Source organism: Ciconia boyciana, chromosome 3 (assembly GCF_034638445.1).
Source record: "Ciconia boyciana chromosome 3, ASM3463844v1, whole genome shotgun sequence".
Lineage (NCBI taxonomy): Eukaryota > Metazoa > Chordata > Aves > Ciconiiformes > Ciconiidae > Ciconia > Ciconia boyciana.
In genome coordinates this window covers 98432762-98445686 of record NC_132936.1, presented here as the reverse complement: position 1 = coordinate 98445686, position 12925 = coordinate 98432762, and the positions used below count along the sequence as shown (strand labels likewise).

General features: G+C 38.4%; 1 protein-coding gene across 1 annotated transcript in view; it reads left to right on the top strand.

The window, feature by feature from the left end:
* PRKCE (protein kinase C epsilon) overlaps positions 1-12925 on the top strand; it is a 300996-nt gene that overhangs the window by 233912 nt on the left and 54159 nt on the right. The gene's annotated exons all lie outside the window — the stretch shown is intronic.

Genomic DNA, 12925 nt, shown 5'->3' with positions numbered 1-12925 from the left:
TTTTAGTCTTTATTTATAGTTATAATTTCATTCTCCCTTTTTGTTGTGGGTTTGTTGGGGGTTTTCGCTGCATGAGAGCAAATCAAAGCATGAAACACTGAGTTTGTGGGTGGAATAGTGGTGTGTACAAAAGACGCAGGAGAGAGCATCTGAAGGTTAAGTTTCCCCCTCTGGCAGCTGCTCTCTAGCAGAGCAGGTTATCTGGTTTCTGCTTAGCAACAGAGGCTGCACAGGGATTTGCTCTGAACATTTACCCAGGGTGGAAGCTCTGTCCATAAGCTGCTCTTCATACTGACCTCCATCTCCCCATGACAAAGGAATTTTGATGTTGTCATGTTTCCACAGAGAAGTTTCAGGAAAAGCACTGGAAATCTTGAGAAATTATCATATATTATCACTATCTAATGAAACTGTTATGTTAACTGTTACCTAGGGCAGGCTAGGAGTAAGAAAGGTAGTGTAAGAAGAGATGAAGAGAGGACACAATTTTGTGTTTGGCCTTGCAGCAGGCATGAAGTTAGCAGCAGGTCTTTTAGTTTCTCTCTTCCCAAATAGCCTGATTCAGTGATCATTTTGCATTATCCTCTCTGAACAAAGGATACACTTCCCAAAGTGTAGATAAGCATCTGTTCTTTCATTGCTGCGGTTGATGCAATGAAGTTTGCGCTATGGCAAATAGCCTGGGCATCTGTAAAAAGTGAGGCATAACGTGCAATCCCTGGAGCTTAGCAAAGTAAGGTGTTTCCTGAGGCTCCAGCAGTGGCTCCAGCACTCAGCAAAGGCTGCTGCTCACTTGGGTTAGGCAGCAGATGCCCTGCAAGCAGTTTTCCTAGTGTTGCTTTGACTAGTTGTCTTGCTGTTTCTCCTTGTACATCCTGACTCTACCCCTTCTTGGCATATACAGAGTCCCTGTGTGGAAGAGCTTTCAGTCTGTGTTACTAAGTTCAGTATCAGTGGAAAGTTTGTCTGCCATTGGGTCTTGTTATGGTATTTTATTACAACTAATAACAGTATACATTTGAGCTCAACATACTTCTTCATATACGTACAGTCTGAAGGACTGAGCTTGAATTTGAGGAAATGAGCATCAGCATGTTAGTGTGCCTGTCACTGTTAGAATACTACGAATTAATACCTGTAAGAAAAGAGGGGTCCTGAAGCAAAAGCTGGAATTAGATATTTCTGAATGGAAAAATTTCTTAACTTACTTTAGAGCAGCAACACATCTATTTTTGCTGTCATAATTATTTTGTTCTGGCTCAGCCAAGTTCCCAAAAAGAAAGTCTCTTTGGTAAAGACTGCAGAATAATACTATGCTGTTTTTCTTTCATGTGAGTCAAGGCACAGTTACTCATGTTAATGTCTCATTTTAAGGAACTTGAAATCCTCAGCAAGGTTTCGTTAGTACAAATGCAACTATTTTTTACTATTCAGAACATCATGTTCAAGTAAACTGTAGACTTTAAGTTATTTCTGGCATCCAGGGCATAGTTTGTGAACTGATATGACAGTATCTCATATAAATTTTCCATCTGGATGATCACAGTGCAGTAGGAGTTTCTTGCTGTGTTGTCAAGCTAGAACCAACTGTTGTCACTGGCTGACCTTTGTTTTTAAGTACGTGGGAACATTACTGAAACACTTCACATAATAGAGAAGAGCTGTTTCTCTGGTAGTGGGTATCTTTATGTTGCCAAAGACTTCATTCATCTCCTTCTTCTGAATGAAGCACAGGATTCCCTGTCCTCCCCCACCACAAACTTTATGAAAGTATAAATGAGCCAATTCTTACCACTTAATCTCACAGTGTCCTATAGGAGTCAGTGGCCTGGTCTAATGAACAAAAGTTAGAAAATCAAGTCCTAAAACAAGGCCAGAGAATGTTTTGTTGGGCTCTGACTTGTGTAAAATTGCTGAATACAAAATGCTGTGTGCTGCGAGGTGCATCAGTGAATGATCTTTTTTTTTCCATTAGTGCAAAATGATTGAGTTGGTTATAAGAGTAAGGAGGTATGAAGAAGATGCAAAGGAGCGCTCTGATGGGAACATTAATTATGAATGACTTATTGATGAATGTAAGGGAGATGCTAGACAGCTAGAGACTGGAAAATTATCAGCTCCAAAGAATAAGAAGCTTGTACTGAGAAGTTGGTAAAAGCCCTCTATTTAATGTTCAGACTTTGTTTCCTGAGTTTCATTTGGTGATTCAGCTTCAGAAAAAAAGTAGCTGTGGGGGGAAGTACCAGTCTTTTCACCCTTTTTTGCTTAGGCAAAAATAACAATTTAAGAGCAGTAAAGAATATGTGGTAGCAAATGTTTCTGTAACACATAGAGCATCATAAATGGAATATCTAGGCAGTACGCATAGAGGCTGGCCCTGCTGCAGCACAGTTTTCCAAAGCTCATTCCCACATTACAGGGAAAGAGGTTTGAAAGCTTTTGGAGAATTCTGGTTTACTTCTTTCTTAATAAATGCACTAATGTTCACATCAAGCTCCTATTAGCCAACTTAACTTATGATACAACATATTGAATGTTTGAATAACTTTTTGTATCCTTCTGCATTGTCTTCTTTCCTTCTAGTATCTACTACTCTGTTCATGGGTAAGTACAATTTTGATTTGAAAGAAGGGGCAGGTTTTTCCAGTGCCGAATTCTGTAATGCAAGACAACTCTCCTTTCACAGGCTGGTGCAATGGCAAAAATTTGTTGTTGCAGGGGGAGAGAGGAAAGCTCTTCACATCTGTGCTTTCTTTTCTCACAAAGATTTTAGCTTTTTGGTGATTTTCTGGTGATTTTCTAGTGATTTTCTAAGTGAAATTCTAACTCTGAAAATGTAAACAGATAAATTTAACTATAAAATATGCTCATGTATTTCTGCTGTAGTGCCCCTTTTGGTTCAGTATGCCTGGTCCTGATATATGTGACTGGAAATCATCTCAACAGACTTCGTTGTCTGGGTAGCTTTTATACAAGTAGCTCATTGGTAAAGACATGGTAGTTTTCTCCTGGATCACGACTGACGGTTTCATAGATCTGAAAAGACAACTTCTGCCTTTCAGTCAATTGATTGCATCCCTAGAAACAAAAAGCACTCTTGCAATATATCATGACGGTGATAAAAAGACTTGCCCACTCAGCTAATTACTTCTGGTTGTTTTTTTCAGCAATAATGGATAATTTCTCAGAAAATGGTTGCCGGATGAGTATTTTGTCCCATCATTTTCATTATCTTCCTTAATTGGGTTCCTTTTCCTTCTGATACCACTGCTGCTGGACCAACTGGCTGCATTCCCCAGAGTGTTCTCTATTAGTTGTGTAGCATCTGATGCATTTCCCTGTGTGCTCAAAGACATAAACTATGCTCAGCATAAGAAAACAGGAATTATAGACAAGAAAGGTTCCAGAACCAGCCTAGGGGCTGAGGAGACACCTAGGACATGTGCCATGTCTGTCTAAGCTCCTTGGTAGAATATAAACAGGTTAAAAGTTGTTCTTAGAAGTTCTGAAGTGCCTTCAAAAACTATATAGTTAGTTCTAATTAGAAGACAGTGTTTATATTTTTCCAATGAGAATCAGAACAAAGGAATATTAATAGCTGCCTGCACATTGTAACATCTTCTGCATAATGACATTTTGCAGGCTTGATATAATTTTCTGCCATGTGCATCAGGCCATTAAATGAGAGGTCTTTAAAATTATCTCACCAGAACAGTTCTTTTTTCCAAACAGCACCAAAAGAAGATGAGATCAAAGAATTTCATAAAAGGCGCTTTTTCACAGCTTATCTGTCATCAAATGAAGGTATTAGGGAAATGGCCTGAGAAGCTTTTCCTACTTGATACCCCTTTTGAAGTGACTAGAACTACAAAACATGCCATTTCTGCAGAGGATTCCAGTTGTGTTTCTCTCTCCTATGAGAGGAAGGGCACAAAGAGCGTTTTACACCAGCTGGCACACTTCTGGGGTCCCTGCTCTCAGGGCTTTCTTGGGCTTTCAGGGAGCAGGCAGGGATCAGGGTTGCCACCCCAGGGAGCAGTGGTCCTTCCCTGAGCTCACCGTGGAGCTCGTGGCTACCAGCACTGCAGCTTGGGGCAGAGACTGAAAGATTTGCATCAACTCCCAGAAAAATCCAGTGACAACAGAACACGTATCTCTCCAGGATAATTTGGGGTTAAAGATTTTCCCAAAGTTGGAAGTCTTTTTGTTTCAGTTCATTTCTAAGGTTAGATGGTAGGAGATCAAGCTATGAAATGGCAATGCATATAATTTGTTCTGCATCTTCATTGCATGCCCTCGGTTAACAAATTCCACGTATTACAGCATTACAAATTTAATCCTGACCTAAACCCCATCTGAGCTAAAGAGAGTCTCACCACTAAGCCCTGTAGATACTGTGTCAGAACATTAGATATTATATTACAGGTGTCACAGAGAACATTCACATGCGCAGAAGGCATAATATCCATTAGTGACTGAGAAGAACAAAATAAAATTGTAATTCTTTTTTAAAGTGAGAAGAAACTAAAAAAAATTAAATGTTGCACTCACATGGTAATATTTTAGGGTTTTAATATGAAGTCTTTGTCTATTCAAGAAACTCAAGTAGAACTAGGATATTATGTTATATTCTCGGTGAGTAAAATGACAGCTCTATGGAGAGGAGGCTGACAACTCTCCACCTGCTGTTTCTGTGCTATGTTGAATTAGTCTAAACTTTATCTTTTTTAAAAACAGGATTAATGAAATTTTGAATCTTTTTTTTTTTTTTTACTTACCCTAGTATGAGCCTGATACACCAACTAATCCAATGCATAGTAAATTTGGTCCAGATAGTAATCTGACAGAATTCATTATCTGAAAAAACAGTAGGAAGACTGTATTCAAACATCACGTATTCATAAATTACACAGGAAAAAGCTCTGTGTAAGGGATGTAACCTTCATCTGTTATTGTGATGTATATGATTGTTAGTTGCAGATTCTAGGGTATAGATTTTATTCATAGCCATACTTTATCATATTCCAAAATTTATGGAACAGGTGAAGACCTGTACATTTGAAAAGTGATGTTAAAGTCAGTGGATTTTGCTGGCCACAGTAATGTGGGATTAAGAACCTTTGAATAATCAAAACAGTCAGCTAAACTTTTCTAGAAGTATTAGTGCCAAGGGGATAACCAAATGGTTCATTTTTTCACTCTCTATGAATTTGGGACAGGCTGGCTTCTCTTCATTTGGGACAGTTTTAGAGTATTGTTGGATCTGTCTTTGGAAAAATCATTAAACAATACTTCCTTCTTGAATGCCAGTTTAGGTAAAACCTAATCATCCCTTGATATTTTTTGGAAAGAATAGGTGATGTCCGCGAGGTCCTGGCTAATGTTTCCTGCTGTGAATCGTAAGTTGTAATTTCCATAGTTCTGTGACCTACTGCTGGCACATAGTAAGTTTCCCACCCCCAGCCAGCCAGTTTATCTCAGTGTACATACACTAGCCATGTTTTCCTTGTTGAACAGTACTATGGCATGCGTTAGGGGCATGAAATACATGTTAAAAGCTCCGTTCTGTTCCAGTATCAATTGATATTCCACAGAGAGGCAACATAAATCTCCCATAACAAAAGCAACATACCAGGCCTGCTTCATGAAGATTAGAGATCTCAGACAAACATCTTGCTTAAAAACCTTTTCCAGTAACTCACATTATAGATGAGTAAATGCTACAACGCAAGTCTTTACAGTAATACAGTATAAAGGTTTTGAGAACCTCTGTACTGATTCTGAAAGCACTGTTTGGAAACTAATTGTATTTAATTTGTCACGTTTTCTGGCCCTTCATATGGTATGGATTGATAGAGTAGAGACGGTTTCTTGAGAATTATTCCAGTGTGTCAAGGAGGGCCAGCTATTCTTGAAACCATTTCCAAGACTTTAAAAATGTTTTTTATGCCACAGGCTCTCAATTGATGTAATGTCTGGGGTCTCTACAAGCAGAATAGAAATATTCTGTGATTGGTTTTGTAAAATCAAGAAAAATCAATAACCAGTTCTTTGCATGAGAAACAAAGGTGGAAAGCACTGAAGTGTTTCTCTGAAAGTAGTATATAACTTGCAGCACAGCTAGGAATTGATATTTTGAGCAAGGTAAGCACAGGAAATAATGCAAATGATTTGCAGCAGTGAAAAGAGTTCCCAGTGGTATTTTCTATAAGTACTGAAATAGACTGCCAGTGGAGGTCAAGGAATGCTTATCAGTGGTGATTTTTAAGAGCTGATCAGATTAATTTCAGGAACCGATGCAATTTTCTGGCCTGCAGGGCAGAATATGCTCAAGGAATACTATTCACTACTGGCTTCTGCTGCTGACGAGGGGACTGAGAAGGGAACAGAGCATTTCGGGCACAGCAGGAGACCCCGCTGCAATGGAGTGCGGGCAAACTCACCTGCCCTCCAACAAACCAGACTAGCAGAGGCTTCTGCTTCTAGGTCTTTGTGGGCCAAATGGAGTCCACTCAGCAGGGCTGTTCAGGTTTGCGGTTAGATCGCTGGCTCACAGTGCCCAGAGCCTGCCTTGCAGCACTGAAAAGGTTAGTTGCCCTTGGCTTAGGTGCAGCTGATCCTGCCTGTCAGCTGTGGGGTAAGCTAGATGACCTTGCAAGACTTCTTTATCCAATTTTTGTGTGGTTCTCTGACTCTCTCAGGTCTGTGTCTTAACTTTGAGGTCATTCTTTCTTTCAATGACAAAAAACTGGGTTCAAAATTGAATACTGGGCAAAGCTGAGTAAAACTGAGCAATAAGTCCCTAGCTATAATAGTATTCGCCAACTTGAGAGAAATTTGAAGTGTCTTTTTGACAAAAAAAAATCCTTTAATACAAATCTGAATGTGTGCATTTTTTTAAGTGGAAGATGCAAATATCCCATGTGAAGTTTAAGAGAGCAGTTCCTACGTACAGGGCATTTATTCCAAGAAATGTGGGATTCGCAGAAATTGTTCCCTTCTTATTTGGAACTCCATGAAAGCACTGGTACAAAACAGGAAAAACAACACAATTAGCCCTGAGTATAAACATTGAAATCAGAGACAGATAACGTGTCGTAGTGTCCTGTTGAAGATTGTTACTGTAAACTTCAAAAAGGAATCAAATGAACAGGAGAGAGCTTTTTGTTGTTTACTTTAGTGTTGTACCTGGTTTTTCTCTTGGTTTTGTATTTGTCCCTCCTAATGCTGGGATTGTGGAAGATGAATCTGCCATCCTGGTTAGTCGTCTGCTCCGGGTATTGAAGGTTTGCATATAGTTTTGTGTACAGTGTGCCTGTGCAATTTCCATCAGAAGCAGGAAATGTTTATTCAAGTTCTGAGGGGTGGGACAGTTGCTGTAGTTTTAGGTAATTTTAAACAAACTGTTTGAGCATCCTGTTTAAATAGAGTTAAGTAATCACAGTTTTGTACTAGCTGGAAAAGAATTCCATACATGCATGATATGAATAAAATATCATCTTACAGAGCATACCAAGGTTGTGATATATCTGACTTCTTGTGCAATAAAGTTACATCTTTGACTTTTGTTTTGCAGCAAGTTTAGTGGCTAAACATATTCCATTATGTAACAGTACTCTACTAGAATATGAACTATTTTGTATTTAAATTCACCTGTATTTAATACATGTATTAGTTTCCTTGATATTTTCGGTAGCCTCTGGAGAAATCTAATTCAAATATGACTTTCTGAAATTGGGAGGAAAAAAGTGTATTCACACAAATAACGTACTTTAGGGAACTAATGAGAATCAGGAAGAATTTATTCACAGCCAATTGTATAAAAACATAAATGAAGCAAAAAAATGGTAGTTGGAGCAGACTGATAAGATGTATCAATTATTAATTTTACTTGAGGAGTCCATGTTTGATGCCTTTCCTGAATTGTCTCGTTTTAAGTGTTGTAAGGGTTGAACTGGGAGACAAAAAACAGTAGTGAGAAGATTTGTTCTCAGACTTATAGCATGGATGCACATCTCAGATTTGAAACAGGGAGACAGATTGCATGATTTATTTTTGTTTTGTAATATTTCAGTAATGAGGCTGTGCTGAACTGCATATTGGGTCCCCCAGCTGGCAGGACTCGTTTGAAAGGAAAAAAAAAAGTTTGTACTCTTCAGATTGCAGTGATAATTATACCTGGCCTTATGTCTCTCAATGGATTGTCTTTAAGCTGCGATCTAATGTTAATGAGATTTTAATTGGAAAACAAACAAAGGACAGACTGGTTAATGACTGATAACAATTTTTAAAAAAAATCTTTTAAGGGCTACACAATAATTAATGTAAACAATACATCAAAGTCTTTCCATGTCTAAGCTTTCAAACAGGGTTTATGTAGAAGCTTGTTCCTCAACAATGGTATTATTCCACATGTAAACGACTAATAGACTGTATAGTGTCATCTGTTAAATCAAAACTGATTGGCAAGATTATCTGGTCTTACTAGTAGGAAGGTCTTGGTCATTAATCACACCTCCACAAAAAGGAGCTCGATTGAGTCTGTTATGTCCTGAGACTTTATTACTATTGATGTTTCTGGAAATCACCCCCCTTTTCCCAATTAAAAACTTATACATTATTCCAAAAGAAACAAAAAGTAGAAGCTCTATCCAATGGAACTCATAACATCTAAAAACAAGCTAGTATAAATTGGTGGGGAGTGCACATCATATATAGGCTGATGTTAACAAAACATATATAAATAAAACTAAAAATCTGAGAATGGTTTTGAAGAGGGAAGGTTATGGTAGTAACCAGAAAAAAGGATTAGTTAGAAGGATTTACTGTAGAGCTAAAGGATGGCTGTTTTGAATGTCAAGGAGGATGAAAAACGAAATTAGGGCACAGTTAAAGGAGTGGAATGAGAGAGAAGATGAAACAAAATTTCTAGTTTAAGTGACAAGTGTACTTCTCCAGATAGTGATAGAGACAGAGAATAGAAGAGAGGTTGCTTTTAGAGTCCAGTTTTGAAAATGTAAAGCATGCAGGAGAGTATCCCAATTAAGAAAATCAAGAGGATAGACTGAGAGGATAGTAGGGAATGATAGAGATGTTAATCATAGAATAGTTTGGGTTGGAAGGGACCTTTAAAGGTCATCTAGTCCAACCCCCTGTTAAGATAGGCAGTTAGGTATTCCAGTATAGTAGTTAAAGCCATAGTCAGAAAATACTATGGAAATACAGAGTGAAGTTGAACTTTTTTTGTCTTGACTTCTAGCCTGTTTACTCCATATCCACTTTGCTTTTAAAATCTCTTAGGCATGCTCTCTGCTCTGTTTTTCTTTCCATTTATTATTTTAAGTATTCTCATTCAACCATACCTTTTGAGAAATTCAAGGAAAAGCAGGTATGATTAAGGGCTAAAATAAACCCTGTAAAAGAATCTATTTCAGAAAACATATTGGCTTACTTTGCAGTACTTTTTTTGCTTTATAGATGCCAAGAGAGGATTAATCTATCATGTCTTTGTTTGTGATTTTGCCTTTTATTTCAGTTTATATAATTAAAGAGTTCCCAGGACTGCTTTACATTGATTTTGTTCATCAAAACATACTTCTCAAATGTTATGAAAACGTAGTCCAAAAATAATGCAGTCCAAACCCATTCAATTTTCTCTTGGAACACAATCAATGATAAAGACATACCTTGTATCTCATTTTTAACTGAGTAAACACTGTGTTGTCCCTTAATAATGCATAATTCTTCAGGGCATTCACTTTATATTCTCACACCTCAATATTTGAATATATCCTGGTGATAAATATAGCAAGATGCATATAATCAGGCATGATACAGTTGTTTTACAATTGCTGTTTGAGGATGGAATCCTCTCTACATTGAAGTCACAGAGGTCTCATTGGGTCAGTCTGTGTGTGTGCATACATTATGACAGAAAGGAAATATCCAGAGTGTTAGGAATCTGTATTTTGATCATTAACTTTTGATGAAAGATTGGGAAAGAATTTAAGTAGCAAAAATCAAGATCTCTGTTGTTGCTGAAGTTATGGGAATCAGGAGAAGAACGGAGTTACCAATCTCAGCTCATTATTCATAAAATATTCTCTCTTCTCTTGCATCCTCTTTTCATGTAAATTTGAGTCCTAGCTGATCATGCCATTGTCCTGCCATTGCCAAAAAAAAGACCAGAGAAGGGTTTTAAGAAAGTAGTTTTCATAGGGACTGAGAATATTTCATCAAAAAAGATGGTACCTTCTAATGTTGAAACTCTGGCTTGCTGTGCATGTGCATGTTGTGCATCTTATTGTTTACCCCATGTTAGTGGGTGAGAATTAGTATTTTTCTTCTCTCAAAATGAAACGCTTTCCCAGTCTCACTGTAAGCAGAGAACAGAACTTTCAAACTACTTTTTTTTCTGTGAATTCTCATTAGGAAGCTGAAACGTGCACCCAGGAAAGCTGGAAAAGTAACTTGAAATATCAGTGTATAGCAGAAAAATGCAACAGCAGAGCAATTTCAATCACCGAGCTGTTAGTTAGTAGGTATAGTTTTGAAGAGGTGGTCCACTAAGCTGCAGAATCTGCCAGAAATACCCCTTCACATTGAGAATGGGATGTGCATAACAAGGAAGATGCGAAGGAGGATAGGAGAGTTAGCACTCACCAGCTCTGGGAGCGGAGCTGCTGCTAAAGCTTTTGTGCAGACTGCCTAATGACAAGATGTTCTGCTAAACAATCCAGGTTAAATTTTCGGTTGGCTAAACTGGAAAAGTCCTACAAAGGACTGAATCAAAATAAAAGAACTTGAAGTTTTAACTAAACACAATTTCTGGTATTTAGAATCAGCAATTAGGCACTTGGTGAATGTCACAAAAAACATTGGTTCTGTTTGGATTAGAGAGTATTTAATATAAAAATGATACAATGTATATCCTGACATCTTAGGAAATGGCCCTGATCTATACAATTGGGTAAACCAGCCTTTTTTTTTTGTGCACCATCCCCAGCAGTTGGAAGAGTGGTGGCATCACCATTGAGAGCAGGAGCTCCCAGCTCAGAGGCGAGTTGAGGGTGAGCATTTGGGAGTCACAGCTGTAAGACACAGCACAATCCCTTTGCATCAGCATTGTTTGTTTTATACTTGTGACAGAGGTGTAGCAAAAAGGCAGCAATGTTGAGAATTGAGTATGGCTGCTCAGGGGAATGTGAATTGCAGCTTCGTTTTCCTGGTTGTGCCCACTCACATCCAAACTGTTGACTTTGGAAAGGTTAAAATAGCAATGAAAGAAGGTTCAATTTCAGCAAGTGTTAGGAGAAGTTACTTTAGCCAAATGTTAGTCAGACGCTCCCCAGCCTGCAGTCCAAATGGGTTTTGTGCGTGAAACTGAACTGTATCTATGTGAGATAATCCAAGGCAATGTGTTGCAAAGGGACATTCGGACCAAAACTGCTCTTCAGAGATACTGTCTGTAGCGCGGTGATGAGGAGCCTAACAAAGGACAATGCCTGCATCATCTTCTTGGGGATGTTGTATCCTCTTATGCTACATTACAAGTACCAATATAGCTATGCTTTTGATTTACTTTATCACAAAACTGACTGCATTTGGTGTTATCCTTGAGCTCTAGCTTCTGAAATCAGAAGACCATCTGAGAGCTATCGAATTTTCTTTTAAAAGCAAGGCTGATTCCAGAGAGAAATCAGAGAGACAGCACAAGGGGCCATATTTTTGCTTAAAACAAGCAAAGGTGATATTTAAAGCCCACAATAATGTTGGGAGATCTGCACTATGATTTTGAATGTTTCTTATCAGCAGTATTAAGCATTGCAGAAAGAACAAAGGCATGGCTCTAAAGCCCTGCTCTTTTGGGTATATGATACAGCCAGAAGCCTTGATGCAGTTCTTCAGTAGGTTTTGCCTATTAGGGAACGGTAAGAAAAATATTGGAAAATGTACCAAAGTCGTTAGCAATGTTTTACCAAGAATGCCAGTCCACTCGGATCCTGAATTTGATCCAGTCTGGCAGTTTCTGTGTTCCCAAGATACGGGGGGAAAGGCACAAGGTTTTTTTCTGCATCCTCTTTCCATAATCAGCAAAAAGTCATCCAAACATTTGTAGCCTCCTCCAGGAAACATCCCTGATAAGTATAACATTTAGGCACTTAATGAGCAGGATTAATGCACATACTTAAGTTTGAGGATATTTTTAAGTGCTATGCTTTAAATCTGAGCTGTAGAGTAGATGATTAAAGACAAACAGCAAACATTTATGGATTTCTGGACTCATACATGTAAACTATGTAATCTGCAGGCTTGGATTCACTTGTGAGATGTTAATTAACTTCCATCTTCTGTTGGTTTTGCTCGTCCAAAGCAATGCCGCATCTCGTCTCCTTCTCTTCAACCCAGCACACCAGACACCATGAGCCAGAGCCAAACTGCAGTGTGACGTGAAAGTTGGAGAGGGGCTCCCTTCGGTGAAGTCCCATGCTTACACACCTGTGTATCGTGTGACCGGAGAAGGAAATGTGAGCTAATGCAGAGCAAGGAGTATATGCTCAGATCCATTCTCCACGTCACATGAGAATTACCTCCACCTCTGTCTAAACTCATGTGCATATAGATGTAGATATTTTACAGTAAGGAAATAAAGAATGTGGAAGTAGGCTCAGAAACCAAAGGTGAATGGGCAAAGAGTTGATGATTGTTTAGGGCTGTTAGTTCAGGTTAGGGAAAACTGTGAAAATTTATAAGAAACATTTACAAAAAGGAGGATCTAAATTGTATCAAGTGGATGCGTGTCATTGCTTTGCTTATGCCTTCATCTGCATTGTTATTTTAGATCATAAATGTTTCAAGATGCCAAGCACACATTTAGTTTACTGGTGTTCTCAGTTCCGACTATTTCACTGAGTGCTTAACTTTT